The sequence below is a fragment of the Struthio camelus genome, chromosome 2 (assembly GCF_040807025.1).
Source record: "Struthio camelus isolate bStrCam1 chromosome 2, bStrCam1.hap1, whole genome shotgun sequence".
In the NCBI taxonomy this organism is placed as follows: domain Eukaryota; kingdom Metazoa; phylum Chordata; class Aves; order Struthioniformes; family Struthionidae; genus Struthio; species Struthio camelus.
The window spans coordinates 92813031-92830899 of NC_090943.1; positions in this window are offsets into that span (position 1 = coordinate 92813031).

Here is a 17869-nt window from a genome sequence, read left to right on the forward strand (position 1 = left end):
CTCCATAAGTACATTTTTTCCATATTTTCTGTTAATTTTGCTTTCCTTAAGCTAAGGCAATTGTAACTATTTTAACAAACTCCTAGTTATCAGCATTTTAATCAGTAGTATCAGTAGTTAAAAGTGCTGAAGTGCTGTTTTGCATGTGCAAACATACCACGTTTCCTCTAATAGTTTTAATAACTGTGATGAAACTGTTCAAAAACACAAGCCTAATTACAGGCCAGGTAATTAGCTAATCTCTCCAAACTGGTCATTACTGAGAGGGTAAAGTGAGGGAGGGATCACCCTATAACATTACAGTAAGCATCCTCTGTTGGAGACAAGATATAGGACTAAATGGACAAAAAGCCTCCTCAGTGTGGCAGTTCTTCTACCCCCTGCACTTTTTGACTCTTGGATTATTGTCCACTAATTGTTGCCTGCAAGTGTGTATACTGCCAACCCTGCACATCTGAGAGCTTGTACTCTCCTAGTATGTGCTACTCCCACCAGTGCACATGTGTGATTTTGGGGTGCTGCTTCTTTTGTATGTGCTTTACCTGTACTTGAATACTATTTTATCAGCCTTGCCAGATTTTGGCTACATGGCCAGGTTTTCAGCCCAGCTGATGCAGGGGACTGAAGATATATGCCTACGATCATTAGCTAGATGTCTGCATGAGAGCTGTCGTCTTTTGCCGTACTTCATGGTATTAGTGCTGAGCACTTGAAAAGATATTTCTGAATTTTTTTTAAAATATAGCTCTGTGAATTTTAATACTCATTGCTAAAGTAAGATTAGATTAACATTAAAAAAGTAACCTGTGTTGAAGAATGGCAGTTTTTTGTCCAATTGTAAAGGCTCATCTACGTACTCAGTGTTTTGTTATAGTGTTGAATGCATGTTGACGTTGTGACGGCTTATGTGATAACATCATTGAATATTATGGAATAATAATAGTGATTTAGGCTGAAGATTTTACTGGAGTTGTACATCCTCAAAATGTCAGGATATTTACATCTAAGTCAGTTACATTTCGCAAGACAGACCATGTGAAATTTCATGGATTTTTTGTAAAAATTGGTGTTTTTTTAAGAGTTGCTTTATTCATTTTCAGTATTAGTCCTATTTTAAGGTAATAATGCATTTTTAATTTCAAAATTTTATATTCATGCATACCAACAGGACTTGAAAATGACTTTCTACTGATTAGAAGTTTTGGTACATAGTGATATGGATCACAAGATAGTTTATGAGACTATAGTTATATAGTTTATAGCTTATCCAGGGATATACTTTGAGAGATATGCACCACTTTCAAGTATATTGTCAAATACGAGAGTCTTCAGAATGCCCCCTTGTGCAGTACCACAGCATCTCGCTTGAATGGTCCACTGCTAAAATACTAACTGAAAAGAGATGAGAGACCACAGATGGGTAACTGGATACCTTTGTTGAGTAAAAATTTCCAGCCGCATCCAAGTCATGTAGCATTTCTGTGGTGAAACTCATTGACTTTCAGTAGTACTTACTACCTCAGTATCTCATGGCTCATCTCCACAGTGGGCGTGGAGGGATCCCCTTGCAGGCTCCTACTCCTGCCCAGAGCTGCTCACCAGGCCGTGTGAGAGTGGCCACAATTTGCCACTCGGGCACGCGCTGTGGCTGTGCATGCCAGTCTACGAGGTAGTGCGGTTCGGCCGTCCCCGAGCCACTGAGCTGCCACTGCACCGAGCACAGAGGCTTGCCTGGTGTGGGTAAGGAGGAGGGATAAGAAGGACTCTCCCCTTTCAGCAGTCATGAGCACTTTAGCTGGCTCGCTGCGCCACGTGGAGTCACAACCGAAGCCACTTAGGCTTAGCCATGTAAACGTTATACCTTAGCCACATCAGGGTCATACCTGTTTTGAGCTATGGAAGTCTATTTGTCTCAGTAATGTATCAGAGCAGTGATTTCCATGTGTTTTGCATGTGGCGTAAGCAGAGTTTCCTTGCATTGGCTTTATTTTGCGTGTCTGTTTAAACTGCATAAAAGCAACAGCAAAAAAATTGACTTATGTGTACCAGTTGCCATATTATATATTTTTACTGGATCATCTTCACTCCTCTGTGGTGAAGTTTCCAAAGCGTGTACCAGACTGGGCAAAAGGGCAAAGTCCTACTGTCGGACCCTAAGGCTGTGTCTAAACTGGAAGTAACTGGGTTGCTACCTGGGCACCTCGATGTGCCCTGATTCTGATGAAAATGAATGACCTGACATCCACCCCCTTGCCTTCCTCTCTCCCCTCCTGCTTTGGATCCGGTAGGAAATCCAGAAGGAAATGTGGCCGCAGAGGCTGGACGAGAGGTATGCTCTGGTCCATCCTTGAGCTCAATTTCCAGGAGAGGTGACCAAGGCAAGCTCCTCCAGCGCTTTAAAGGCAGTGTGAGAAGAAGAAACATATCTTTGGCACTAACCTCTGTATTTCTGTGAAGATTGGTGTCATAGCTAGTGAACCCTAAGGAATTCTTTACTTTGTAGCCTATAAGAAGTAAAATCTTGTGTGCACTGGCATACAGCTTCAGAGAACTCCCTAGTTTCTATATATAGGGAATATTATACACTATTGGCTGCAGTGAGACAGAGGAAAATAAATTTTTCCGTTAGCCTAAATGGGTTTTAAGACAATATATATCAAGTATAATTCTGTAATTCAGTATGTAAATTTCCATGATGGCATCTAGTGTGGCTTAGGTGGAATTTTAAAAAGTTAAAAAGAACTTCACAGTGAAGCCGTACTATGACATTTCCTGCTTATTTTGACAGAGAAATCTCTCTTATTTGTAGCCTAAAAGTAGATGATGTGTTGGTATGCGCAGGCGTACATAAATCTCGTGTGCGTGTTCATCTGTCATGACCAGATAATTCTCCAAGCTGACTATATGTGAACGAATTATTCCTTCAGTTTTCAGAGTAAACAGGCAGCCAAGGTGCAAATAAGGAAGTACACAGTAATAATACTCTTAGTTAAGATGTATATATTAACATACCAAATTATGAGTTTTTAATTGTAATGATTCAGAGCTGAGTTTAACCAGTATGTATGGTGTGACTGACGGCCTGCGTAGCATTTCAATACAGAAATTACAGTATGGAATTAGAGGCAGCCTGTGTCTCTAATACTGCTGAATTCCAGAACTGCTTAAACGTATTGTTTAAAGCATGTCTCTGAAACAGTGCCATATAATCCCATCTATTAGGAAGTTGTTACCACTGGATGCCAGAAGCAAATACACATATAGTATGAGGAATGCAAAACAACATCAAATGACAAAGTTATTAGAGATTAAAAACAAATCCAATAATTTCATAGTCGAATAAATGATCCTGGTGACTATAAACAATATGTTAGATGACAGTTACTTGAATATGCTTCAAGTATTTTCCGGCTGCCTTAACAACAACTGCATTTATAGGGTGCCAAATGCTATTTCTTATTATATTTTCAACTTTAGATTGAGTTATAAACACTGAGTGCCCTCAAATCGTTAGCAAGCCACAGTTTTCTCATGGTTTTCATATGGGATTCATTTTCATGGAAATTTCACATTGAGATTCTGACTGCTTTCAACTCTCAAGTGTAGACAAGTACAGGATATTAACTGTAACAGCCAAGAGCCTCAGCCCGGTAGTTCACCCAGTAAGAATGTGAGTATTATTCTTAGTGACACTCATGAGTCCTTACTGCTGATACTCGAACTCCAGACACTGAAAAGACCATGCTGGGGAAGACCTCACAGGCAAACCTTGGGTCTTGTGCAGAAAGTAACAATGACACTTCTGCTTGTCCTCAGCTTATGCATAACTATGTAATGCTTATCTGTTCATGCCTCCTCACTTCAGAAAACTTTCAGTATATTGCAGATCAAGATATTCAAGTGTTGAATACAAGGATATAATCAGATTCTGGATTTGAAAACATTCAGGCCGATCTAAAATGTGCATGCACATAAACCCAGAAAGGTACTGTAGTGATTTATTACATACATAGCCAAAATATAACTTTTGGGTTCAGCACTTAAATCCCCCACCCTAAATTGTTTTCAGTGTCACATATGCTCTGGCGTTTTTGTTTTATTTTTTTCTTTTCTTTTCTACTGATTTTTATGCTTAAGAAGATCAGGTCATCCCCAGTGATGTCTGGCCAGAATTTTAAAACTTTTCTCAGTTACCTTCCATTCTTTTAGTGCCAATAATTCAATACTGTCTGGAGCAAGGAAAGGAAAAACTCCCATTTCTCCATTTTTTTCTGAGCCATAGAGTCCTAATACTACGATGTGGCAGTTCAAGCCCATTGCACTCTCCAGCTCTCTGCCCAACGGGCTTCTCAGCTCGTTGAACCGCTGACTCCCCTTCCTGGCTGTTTTCCCCCTCAGCAGCAGTAGTGGTGGCTGGCTGCCCTGTCGTGGTCATTGCTGTGCCTGGTGCAGAGGGAGACGCCAGGACTCTGCAGGATACTCTCCAGCGTGTTCGTGCTCAGTAGCAGCGCTGGTGAAGTGAGTGTGAAGGGCCACTGCTTGTGGCGGGTGTTTGTGACTGTACTGCTGATTGCAAATGGGCATGTTCAAAAAGCACTGAACTTTTAAGCGGGGAAAGCCACTACTATTTCAGAGCAACAGTTTTTAGCTGTTGCCACCTCTCTTACTTCAAACTGGCATTCGTCCACGAGAGTTATCCTGTTACTTAAAGGACTTGTTTATGAGTTTTGGAGAATTTCAGCAAACACGGGTTGTGGGAATGCCTTCCTAACGCAAAAATTGACCCCGGTTGATCAGATCTTTCACTTAGCCAAGAGCTGCTCTGTGGACAGGAAGTCAGACTACCGCATCTGATTTTTTCTTTCAAATTAGAATTTTATCCATTTGTTAAATGTCACTGCTAATACACCTTGAATTCTTTGATTCTTCCAATAAAAGATTTTGTGCTTTAGTGACAGCAGGCATTACAACATATCCAGGCAATAAAGCATAGTGAAATCGCAGATACTGAAGAAATCCTGACCCCAGATTAAAACTATCTTAAAAAAAAGGAAAAGAAAATCCAGATTTATTGCATAACCCGCAGGAAATGTATCTTCACAGTTCAGTTATAATTCTTGGCTAACACAATCATTTATGTCACATTTACAATAAAACATCTGGGAAACACATGCAGAAATAAACCTATTCAAACAGAAAGAAAGTAATCTGTGAACATACCCTGTCCTCCAATCCTATAGCAGTTTGGTTTGTAATACCATTTTATTTCTTCCTTGCTGGCTTTCTTTTGCTGAAAGTCAGTTAAGAAGCTGGGAGGCAGGATATATGTCAAAGATCATACCGCTTTCCACTCTGCAGGTATCCCGTTGCCAGAATTGACTAAAAATTTTGTAAAACAGAAGGTATAAGTTTTCTCAGTATCCGAAATATTTTTTTTTGTTAAAAACTTAATTTAATTAGAAAGAAGAGAGCTTTTGTTTTTGATTACACTGTCAAATGTTGTTATTTGAGTCCATATAAAATGCAGTTTTCCAACATCTGAAAGAGTATTGAAAAAATTATCAGGTTGAAGCCACATCAAGTTACTCACTTGGACTTTTTTTTTGTGTTTTTTTAAAAATTCTAAAGCAGATTATGGAAATGAAAATTAGAGTTCCTCGTAACAGGAAACAGTGAAAAATCACAACGGCTTTTACGTTCTTTGAATGAGACAATGGTAATAGCAGAGATGTTAGCTTCTTCGGATATTAACTGAACACAATCTTTTTTACTTATCCAAGTTAGGTTACTAGAAGAGAAGCCTTTTGTAATCAGCCAAATCATTTTGGAAGATTGCTTAGCAGGGTCATTTTCTTAGTCTGAAGTATGTAAAATAACTGTGTAAAGACTGATCCTTCATCTTCCTTCTCTTTCACGGACAGAACAGTGGCATTAGGGTATGACAGCCAACACACGTATTTGATACTGCCATAAACTCGTGTTTTCCTTTTACAGCTGTTTCTGTAACCATATCTGAGTCATAGTTCTCTCGTGCCTTGTGCCGAGCAAGGATTGCTCTTCTTGGAGACTGGCCAGTGAGTAATGGCAATGCACTAGGTGGGCATGTCTGTGCACTGCGTGCCCTCAGCTAACCCCCGGGCCATATCTGCTGGCTGCACACCTTTCCCTCAGGGCAGATATTAGTTATCGGAGTTAACAGCTTTTCCTCCTGCAAAGCAAGATTTCATTCAGCATTTTGAATGGGCGCAGTAAGTCACATAGGTGTCAGAGGTACCGGGCGTGTGGTGGTGTTAGGATGATATTAAAGGCAACGCCGTGTAACTTTCCGACCAAGAAGAAGTTTCACAGGTTTGAAATTCCTCTCAAAATACCAAAGAGGGGGGGAAAACCCATTTGTTCCATCTAGTTAACATTACTGGTTCTGCTTTTCCCCCATTACTGCAACTTTATAGAATGAAATGCTGCAAAAAAGGCTAATTTAAGAGCAAATCCACCCTAAAAAGTAAAAATCAATCTCTTTTCACACAGAGAGCCCAAGGGAATAGAATACCAGGAATCATGGGTATTTTGCTGCAAGTTTTTGACGTATGTTCTGATGAAAAAGATCAATGGTTTTCTCTTGGGCATAAAAGATTGCAAGGTCCAAATAGCCAGAAGTTTGTATGTCTATTTATCTAACAGCAAACAGTACAGAGGTCAACAATGAGCACCTTTTCCTTGACAACAAGTGACAAGTAGGCCATTGTACCACAGTGCTACCATTGTTTAACTCCTTCTACAGGTAATTTACAGGAGAAGACAGAACAAAAGAGAGGAATAATATACTTTCTACAGAGTCAACCCTAATTTGACCCAGGAAGCTCTAATTAAATACTTTTTTCTGAAGTCCTAATGAGTAATTGAATAGTTTTAGTAATTAAAAATATGCTACTAGGTCCAAATACACTCAGTCGAGTGTATTAACTGTCATCTTTTGCCTTGTCCCTTTTCCTCTCCTTACTCATTAATCCTTGTCAGGAATTATATGAGAATGCCAAAAATCTATGCATTTTTATTTGGTTGCTTCACTAATGCAAGGAACATAGGCACATCAAGGCATATCACTGGTTGGAGTACTGACTCTGAATACAGTTCCGTAGTCCTTTTCTTAACTATAGTCCTTTTTCTTGTATTTGATTGAATGACTGAGAGCAGTTCCTCTACCAATATTTTCATCTATTTACAACGACTATTCATCCAGATGACTCTGAAATTCATGTTTCATACATGTTCACATCAGTGAATAGCTAAATATAATGGAATAAATTCAGAGAGATTTGCCTTTTGAAACAAGGGATGAAATTTATATTAGTCAGGGAACAGCAAGAAAGATCTGCAAAGTAAACGATCTCTAAAAATTAATTGCAGTTAAATGCTGTCCCTAGCCCCCTATTCTATTTGTAAGAGCATCACCATGAGCATCACCTTAAACTGTCTCGTGGTAAGATTTAAGCTTAAACATAGAAATGGCTTAGATACATTTTGAAAAACACTCTACAGTGTTTGGTACTTGTTGCTAAAGCTGCCTTGCCATCAGTTGTATCCTAGCGCCAATGACTCATGTCATTGCTGCCGTTCTTGTCTCCAGTTTATTGCCAACTTTTGGTTGCGTTTTTTTGTTTTTGTTTTTGTTTTTATCCTCTTTTCTTCTGATTTTTATGCTTGAGAAAAGCAGGTCATCCACAGTAATGTGTGATCAGAATTTTAAAAACTTTTCTCAATGTACCCTCTATTCTTTTGGTGCACTCTTTTAGACACATCCTGTTATCACATTGTTTCTGGGCCAAATCTTTAGTGAGTAGGATCAGTTGATATATGCTGGTTAGTGGCTTTTTCTTGGAACCTGAGGTTGTTTATGATAGTGATTTGTTACCACTGCAAGTAATTAGCAAACTCAAGCTGATCAGTCAGTCTCACAATTTGTAAATCCTGGGAAGAGATATCAAAAAGCTTGAGGTGGTTATCCCTGGCATTCAGATCAGCAGATAGTAAAGAAAATTCATACTGATATTTCTAAGTCTAATCCAAAATTGCCAGACTGACTTCTACAGCTACTGAATGCAGCTGACGTAGGATGACCACAACATTTACTGAGAACAGAAATACTTCAAGTGCTGGCCTCTCCATGATTCAAAAAAAACCAAACTCCTTAAATCTCATGGAAAGGCATTCTCCTCATTAAGGAGCTGTCCTACTTTTAATGTACATGCGAAGGGAAAAGTAGTTTTCACACACCAGATCTGCTCTGCAAGCTAAACTACTGAATGGTAAATAGGACTGATGGTTGATTGGGAGTTTTACCTCAAAAGCATGATGCGGTTCTGAATCAAAGATCTGGTAGCATTGCAACCTGTTTTCACCAACCGAGCTGTCTTAAATATGGTTGTTGCTATTACATCCTCCCACTAAATCTGGGAAGCGGAAGTTATGCAGCATTCAAATAATCTGATAGCCTTCAAAATACCATAGGCACTAACTGCTATCTTATAGGACAGTCATTTCATCATGTGATTGCCACAAAGAATGATAGAAAATGAGGCAGACCCTGTGGATTAGATTCCTTTCCTCAAAACTGGAGTGATTTCATGAGAAAAGCTGAGGGGTTTCTACTAACTCAGATTTGGCAAAGACCTTTGCTGAAACTTGCTTTCATGCCAGCAAGAGAGAGAACACAAGAGTATGAAGTTGAAGGGGCTGGCTGTGTAGGACTGACTCTCAGCTGAGGCCCCTAGGTGATTGCATAATATATATTAACACTGTATTTAGAGCCTGAAGGTGCTTCATAGCTGTCATGAAAGACCAGGCTAAAAAGCTTTTCTCTAAATTACGTGTGTCAATGCATGAACAAGGGATACAATAAAAGAGAAGTGGGTTGAGGAAATAGGAAAGTTATAGCAATTCAGCAATAGGTGCTGAATAAGAAACGTAGAGAAGGTAATTGCATTTTTTGGTCTTCTCCTCTCTAAAGAGAAATAGAGCCAAGCCTCTGCAAAGAGACAGCGCAGTTTCTGAGTTTTGGCTCTGTTGGTAGCCAGCCAGAGCAGTGTGAGGCCTCTCGCCCTTTTGACGACCTGCTAGTGTTTTGCAGGTGAGCTGCGTATTTCTGTCTACAGTGACTCTACTTGGAAACATCACAATTCTAAAAATAATATTTGATATAATTCCATTGGTAAGCAGGAAACAATCTGCTCAGGCACGAGGCAGATGTGTTACATTTCCTTTATTGAATTTATTTTAAGTGTATACCATGTTTGTTTTATCTCCCTCTGGCAATAAAAAGTTTCATTAAATGCAAACACTCTCTCCTCTCCTAAACACAAAGCACAATTACCTGAGACATAGATATGAGGGTCTATGCGTATTTTCTTGAATAAGCTGCAAAAAAGAGTAAAAAGGGAACGCTCACTGATGAATCAAACCCCTACCTTGATAAATTTGGAAAACGCTGGCATCCACAAGTAGCGAAATTCTTATTATCACTTCCGGTAGGATAATATGTGGTGACTGAACCAGTGAATTGAGCATTCTTTGTACGTGCTGCCTTCACAATGAGAGTGGATGCAGATGGAAGAGCCTTGATTCAAGATTAGAGCAATGTAAGCACTGAAGTTGCTTATCTTGCATATTTTATTTGTTTGATCCCTTAAGCTGTTTGACCTTTCATTTTATTCTGTGGTGGGAACCTCTTTCCCTCTGTTACCCTAGTGATCAGTATTTTCTGATTTGAATAACAATGTCAATTCAGCATTGTGAGGAACTGCATATGACCGTTCACTTGTGGACTGCAAACTCTTTTGCTGTCATTCACAGCAAAGTGTGATAATTAATCTGTTTTAGTCAGCTCTAGCACCAGAACATATCATCAAGCCCAGGAAGACATAAAAGAGCAAATAGATGACAATCTAGCCTTTAGCTCATTTTTATGGAGATGGAAGTGGACCATAACAAAGGTCAGATTCAAGGTCAAGATGGAAGTCATTGAAGATGCTCTGACGGGGCTACTTCTTACTGCAGGTCCATTCAGTCTAACCAGCCAGGTATATAAATAGAGTCCTTCAGCTGCTCACCCAACCAGCCTCTTCACATCACAGTCAACAGACAAGCACAAGCAATTTACTGCTATGATCATTTCAGAGATACGCTACAAAAGGCACAGCATAACCATAAGAGTTAAACTGAAAAAAACTTTGGCTATAAAAATATTAACTACCTTTTCTAGATAATCACTCTGTTAAATTAATGGCTACTTATTAAGATTTGTTTATACATCAAATGGTAATTTAGTACATTGCTAGGTCAGACTTTTAACTGTTATCTATTTTAACATTTTTATTTGTTTCATAACTAGATTTGTGGCTGTTTAATTGTGTTCAGCAACTTGAGATGCTACAAATTAATTGCAGGCTGCTAAGCCAGTAGTGATGTGAGCTGGGATTTTTTTTTTTTCACACTACCTATTTTATTACATTAATGGTCAAATCCTGCTGCTACTAAAATTAATAGAAAAATCTCCCACTGATTTCAGTGAATTCAGGTTTTCGCCCAAATTGTAAATAGTAGCTACTCAATTTTCCTCTAGGTAAAGCAATGTAGTGAATTGTACAATAATTTATCACTAAAGAAAATTCAGTCAATAACAATATGATCTGCTGTGTGTACATACGATGTACTCAGATTCTGACTTTTAGCAATAATATAGTCTGGCTCTTTTTCTTAACAAAAATAGAAGAGGAAATGAGTCATTAAAAGTGATATGATCTAATCTAGTCAAGTTCATATTTTACTATTTGAAAATAAGAATTGTTGCAAACAATGCATATTATATTTAAACAAGAAGGTAAGTCGTAATAAAGGTATTATTTGAAGTGAAAAACTAGTATTGCTTCAGATTTTAGTTAGGTAATTTTAATAGTGGCACTATAATAAATAATCTATTGATATTTCTAACCTTTTCTTGGAGGTTTAGAATATGGTTGTTCAAAGCTGGACCAGGACGAAATTTTGCAGGAGTATTTTCAAAACAGAAGTATTCACTGAATTCATAAAATAGTTTAAAGTTGTCTTTTATGATTAGATAGAGGCAAAAGTTTTTGAAATTTCAAGTAATTTTTATAGTCCCGTTTATTTTTTCATTCTCTTCCTATTCTTCATCTGAGTCTGGATTTTAGTCTCCAAAGAAATGAGGAAAATCTTTGTATCATTTCCCCTACTCCTCATGGTAAGTGTGTGATCATCTGGGCATTTATTTTTCTTGTTTCAGGTCTAGGCCAAATAATTTCTGACACCTTTTTTTGCCTCAAACACTCATTTCTATTTCTCTGTATGTCAAGTTCATACTGAGAGTTTCCTCTGTGCAGCCTAAATATATAGGCTACTTGTCATTTTTCTTCAGAGACAGAATTATTTATAATTAATTGAAATACTTAAATGAAAACTGAAATTGGTTTAACTGGTGGAGTTTTATAGTTGTTACCTAAAATTAAGACTTAATTTACAATCTGCAGGATAAAAATATTCTGTCCTACATAGGTTCAACCACTATCCTCATTAGGTGTATCTGAGCTCCCTCCAGTAGTGCATTAAGCAATGTGACTTAACATCTATCACATGTAGTTCAGGCTCTCTCTCATCTCCACCCCAGGGAGAAAACTGTGTGCCTAGTGGCGTGTTTTGTTTTTATTTTAAATGTCCAAGGAAAGTGGGTAGTGTTAATGGCATCAGACATCCATTTCCTTGCAATTAGCTGTCTGTGTTGTCACAGTGCCCCTGCTGCCTTGAAATGCTCTGGGCGAGGAAAGAAGGAGAAAAAAAGTGTGTACGTGAAATTTTGTTCTAGTGCAGTTTCAAAACCTTTATTTTTCTACTTTAATTTAGAGATATACATTGGAACTTCATGTAATTCTTTTGGTAAAATTTTTCATCCACAAAAAGCAGATTCATATTGCCCATTTTGCAAATTCATGTTGAAAGTTTTCAGATAAAAAAAATTAAAAAATGAGATTTTTGAAAAATATTTTTCAATATAATGTATTTATATTTAAAATAGCAGTTTCGTGAGACAAGAGAAAACACTGTGACTCCTGCAGCTTTCTTCTGGATACCACGTGTAGTCCAAGCCATGATTTTAAAAAAGGATGTGCTTAGGAGAGTAGAATCTGCATGTGGGGGTTGATCCACAGCTGATATGAGGTCAAAATAAAGAGTCAGATAGATTCAGTGGGACTTGGCTCAGGCACACAGAGGGTCCCCTTTTCTCCTCTCGATGTGATGGGTTTATGTTACCTCTTTTTGCTCCGTCTATATTTTCTTCTCTCAGTAATGCTTTTGTCTGTAGCATAATTAAGTAGAGACTTCTGTAGATATTTTAAAATTCAATTCATTTCTGTTTTTTTTCTTTTTTGCATTTGCTTAAATGTGCATATTTTACCCTTCTGCACATGTAACTTTGGCCTTTGCCAGAGCATGCATTCCAAATAAACACATGCAATTTAGCTTACTAAACTTCCCAGCAGTCTCAACAATGTACTCGTCTATGGTCCCGTCCTTCCAGGTGCAGAGCGCTTAGTGCTCTCGGCTGGCAAAGAGCTCAGATGTGTGGAGAGCACTCCCAACAATCTGGTGACTTTCAGCAGGATTAAGTCCTGGGCAGTATTTTTGTGCAGATATCTTTTTCGCTTGATTATATGGAAGTTCTTTATAAAAAGCATTTTGATTGCAGAAAAATGTAACTATATAGTTGCACACAAGGACTGGGGAAGCAGCATATAATGATAGATATTTTTCATCATGGAAGAGCTGCAGTCATCACAGTATGCACTTCCTCACAGCCATGCAGCATGCGGAAGCTCACTGTGTAAATCCTGAGACATTATATTAAAAAAAAATATTTAGGGATGTATCAGTCGATGAAAAATAAATTGGAAGTCGGCTGCATTAATGAAGGAGGAACTTATAGCTCTTGTAAGTGTGACATGTTTTCAAAGAAAGCTGCCACCAAATAACTTTCCAGCAAGAAATCTGAATATAGATTTAGAGTCTGTGGGACTGGAAGGAAAGGCTTTGTTTAAACTGGGACAGTGAGCACATCTAAATTACTGGGTCTGGGTGTCCCCCCTAGTTGCATCCCATACTCATATTCAGAAGACATTCAGTAGCAAGCATCGTCTTTCTCGTGGTCTCTTGGAATTGATACCAGAGGTACAGGTGAGAAGAGAGCTGTGACGTGTGTCCTGGCCAGCCTCTATGCCTAGGCAATGGAGAGATCACAATGCCTCGGGCCTCTCAGGACTGCTTTGTTCAAATGTGGCCAGAGGTGCTCGTTAACCCGTAGTGTTTTGGTTTTTGTCAGGCTGTCCTATGGCAGCTCCTTGTATTCGTCTATTGAAAGGTCCCATCCTGGCTCCAACTCCTGGTGCTACACGTTTCACAGGTTAAGGAGAAATGATCATTACTGCTCCTCATAAATGAAGTGGAATAATGAAGGCAAGCATTTCTGCTGCTTGCACAGGGACGTAAAGGCCAGGAACGATTTGGTACAGATCTTTACACCATTAACTGCGTTATACTCTCATTCTGGTGTGCTTCGGTAGCATTGCATATATTGCCTTTTGTTCAGCATTTGTGGCAATATTGTATACTGGCCTCAGGAGACTGAGGGACAGTGCTGAGGGGCAAGATTAAAAAGAATAATCTTCCTAACTTTAAGGTGCCTGCTAAAGGCGACTGATACACCAGTACCATGACAATATTGCAATTCTAAGTGTTCACTATGCCAAATGAATCCCGAATTATTTGGTAACAATACAATTTGTATTATCGTGGTAAAGCTAATCACATGCTTCATTCCACACTGTTGTGTGTGGCTTGGCCCTCTCCAAAATGCGCTCCTGTGCTTCTCCTTCTGCACATTCATCATTAAACCTCCTGACAGCGAGAACAACATAAACTGGGTGGCATCTCTACTCTAGCAGTGAGGAGATCCTTCCCTGTCCCACTGGATGGTGGTCTTTCCTCTTCTACCTGTACAGTACTGAAACAGATCAACCGCGCTCCCTTGGAGGGAGCTCAGCTTGGGGGCCATAGTACATTAGGCTGGGAATTTTGGCGGGCTCAGGGCAAGGAGTAAGGCATAGCCAGCACTCTAGCTCTCTCTTTGATTTGCACTCCACCTCACTAGCTGAGGTTCAACTTGCTATGAAGCTGCAGATTTCAAAGAAAGGGACGAGAGAGCAGTTACTTTCTTGCGTCTGCAGCTTCATAGCACCTCACAGACCACTTGTTGCAGAAAGTAACAGCATTATCATTTTGGGGGACAGGGGGAAGAGGAAGCCGCTTCAACGTTTTGAAGGCTTCGGGTGATTTCACTCTTGCCAATGCCTGTGCCTAGAGACACGTCGTGAGATTTAGACACCACAGAAAGGCAGTCCAAGAAACCCAGAATACTCAGAGAAGAGGTGCGCTAATAGGAAGTATTGAGAAAATTTATCTATTATATGGGGCTTAGATCTAAACTTCTTTCACTTAGCAGAATCCACTCTTGAAGGCATGTACCTATCCCTATTCTTTTAAACGTAATAAGGGCACTTGCCTCCTCCTCACCACAGGTGGAGGAAGGATGATTGGTAGCCACCAGTTTTAGAGTTTAAAGTATTCTCTGTGGCAGGGGAGACCAGATTTTGACTCCTTCTTCTCTTCCTGGAATTCAAACAAATAGCTTTCCTCTCTCAGAAAAGTTGCCTAAACGTATTATGCTATACGGCTATTATACTACCGTATAGCTATTAGGTCATAACTATTGCTGAAATTTGAGATTCACCAGATCAGTAAGTAAAAGCAAAAAGTAGTATGATACTATTGCCTCACACACCTCTCCCTAGCTGAATGGAAGAGCTGTTTGTGAACCTCGCTCTCATAGCTCTTGATGCGTTTACCCAGTGAATGTTTCATGTACAATGCATATACAGGCCACAAAGAAAGGTAAGAACCTAGGTCTCTTTCTGTCTCTAAACAGATGCTGTTCATTGGGCTTAGATTTTTTTCTTTCTTCCTCTTTCTTCCCAATAATCTTAAATCATATTCTGTAGAGTGGAATACATTCAACAGAAAGGATGGCTGGTGCCCATACCTGCTGTTTGGTATTTAGAGCACAAAACAGATGTGAGGGTTGAGGGTTTTGAGCTGCACAAGTATTTCTGCTCCTAGGTAATTACTCCACCCACTATTTTACAGCAGAAGGGAGGATATTTCCTCTCCTGCTATTTTAGGAGAAAGAGGCAACTGCCAAAGTATTTTGGGCAGCCTGAATTTAGTGCGTGTTAGTCATGCTCTGAGAGTACCTACCAAAAAAAACCCAACAGGAGAGAGGGGCAGAGGGTCGCTTCTTTCTCAGGTCCTTATTGGCTTTATATGCAGGATTGGTATTGACTTGCTTTCACTGATGAGTTTGAGCTGCTCTTGGGCACATTCTGAAACAGTAATTTAGTTAATGGAGGAACTTTAGGGTAAGAAATTAAAACATATGTGTCATGGCTACCTAAACTGAAATCCTTCATTAGGCTTTTAGTCCTGTTATGAAAATAGATGTGATGCTATGGTAACAAGTACTGTGGACTAATAAGAGCAGATCTGTGGAGCGAAATAGTTTGTGCTGAGGACATCATGTCTGTACGATACAAATTTGATGAATTTTTACTTTTGACACAGTCCCATGGGCTGAATTCCTATTTGCATTTAGAGTGCATTAGGCGCAGTCCTGGACCATGTCTTGCAGTTTAGTTTCATTGAAAAGAAGCCTAGCTCTGTGCTCTGCATCTGCTCCATGATGCAGACAGAGGCAAGAATGGGCAATCAGGATATTTGGTTCAAAAGCACAGTCCTGATTCAAATAAAAAACTAGATGCACCCTAAATGAATAAATATATAAAGAAGCACTAGTAGAATTTTCAGAAGTGTCTAACTGGGTTAATCATGTAATTTTACAGATTCAAAAGACAGGCAACTAACATGTGCAGGTAATTCTATAAGCACAGAAACATTTTTGGAGAATCTGGCCCTAATTTCACATGGATAATTTGCGGTGGAGCCAAATTTGAATTCAGCTCTTGAGTCTTAATCTAAGATCTGAATTTAGCTGCAAGAATATCCTCTTTACTTGGTTTATAATGTTGAACCTTTCATCCGAGATATGAACAAATGTCCAAGAAGGTTTTTTTAATCTTTCCTTAGGTCTTTCTTTTTCTTTTCACTGAAACTTCTGCATTTTGCCATATTGTGGTTAAATGAATTGTTTAAAAAAGATAAAGGATTACACAGTATAGTTTTGGTTTTTTAGTACAACCTCTTGAGCCATTTCTCTGCTGAATTATCTGGTATTGCCTCCCTCTTTTCTTGGAAATGTTGCTTCTAATAAGAATAAAGTTTCCTAATAAGCAATGGGAGAGGTAGATGGAAGGATGAAGAGAGGCTTGTAGTTGTGTTTGCATTTGCATAATTATATTTTTAGAAACTAGTTATTCTCTTCAAAGATAATGAAAGAAGATTTGAAACTAACTTTTTGTGTGTTCAGTACTCTGAGGCTTGGATTTTAAATCATTTAAACTTAAGTACATTGTCTGATCTGTGGGTGAGTTCAGAATTAAAAATGAAAAGCATTTATATTAACTAATGCTTGGCTAAGGATATAATTGATTTGAAATGTCTAAATAAGATTCATGCCAACAGTGGCTGTAGGAAAGAAATCAGAATATTTTTTGCCAAGACAAAATCTATGCGATGTCCTTGGATAAACAGATAGAGCAAGTAGTGCATTGTTACACACATTTCCTAGCAGAAAAGGTTTGACATCCTGTTCTGCTCATGCTAATACATTTCAGTTGTGAAATCCCAGTCCCGTTTTCATGTCTGGAGAATAACAATGACCTATTATAATCAGGAACTTGCCTTAATTCTAATGTAGAGTTCAGCTTGAGGCATTCAGGAGTTAGGTTCTAACACTCAGTACTGCAAGTTTGTGTATTGCTTTGTCAAGGAACTAAATATTTTTATTCTTTTTTCCCCACATCTGTATTTTTCATCATTAACACAAAATTCATGATAGGAACATGGGTCCAGATCCATTAATGTGCTTGAACGTATGTAGATGGAGACACTTGATTCAAGATCTCACAGTGCAGAAGGGGTTAAAGTTACCCAGCATCTTCTAATTGTGGTGAGATGGTGGAAGAAGAACCAAGAGAAACATCTTGAGTAACAAATGAGGAAATAAAAGCTTTGTTGTTCCAGCCTTTACGAGGCACAACCCTAATTGACATATATGAGAGACTCAGCTGAATTAGATTCACAGGCTTGACCCCATTTGGTACAAAGGGTTGGTTCTCTAAGGCAGCAAAGTTGGTGTATGTGTATATTTTCTAAACAGTAAATGTGAATTTGAAATATAAAAAAATGACTGATTTTTAAGAAAGCTTTCTGGGTACAGATGGAGATTAATCAAAATATCTGAAGGATTCTCAAGAAATCAGTCATTAACAGAAGCTAATGAAACAACTATTTTGTTAACCATTTTGGCATTGTTTGGAAATAGTCTAATAATCTTGCATTTACTGGAATGACTCTTTGTGAGGGTTTTATTACTAGTACAGAAACCATTATTATTATAAAAGACATTTATAATTAACACTTTATGACAGCATGATTTAAGAGAATAATATTCATTGTAGCTAAGCAGCTGTGAAAACAAATAAAATGGTAATGCTAATTAATTTATTGCATTAATGCAATTAATGTGAATTCAAAGAGCTGACAGAAAATAATATGCTAGTAGCTAATAGCA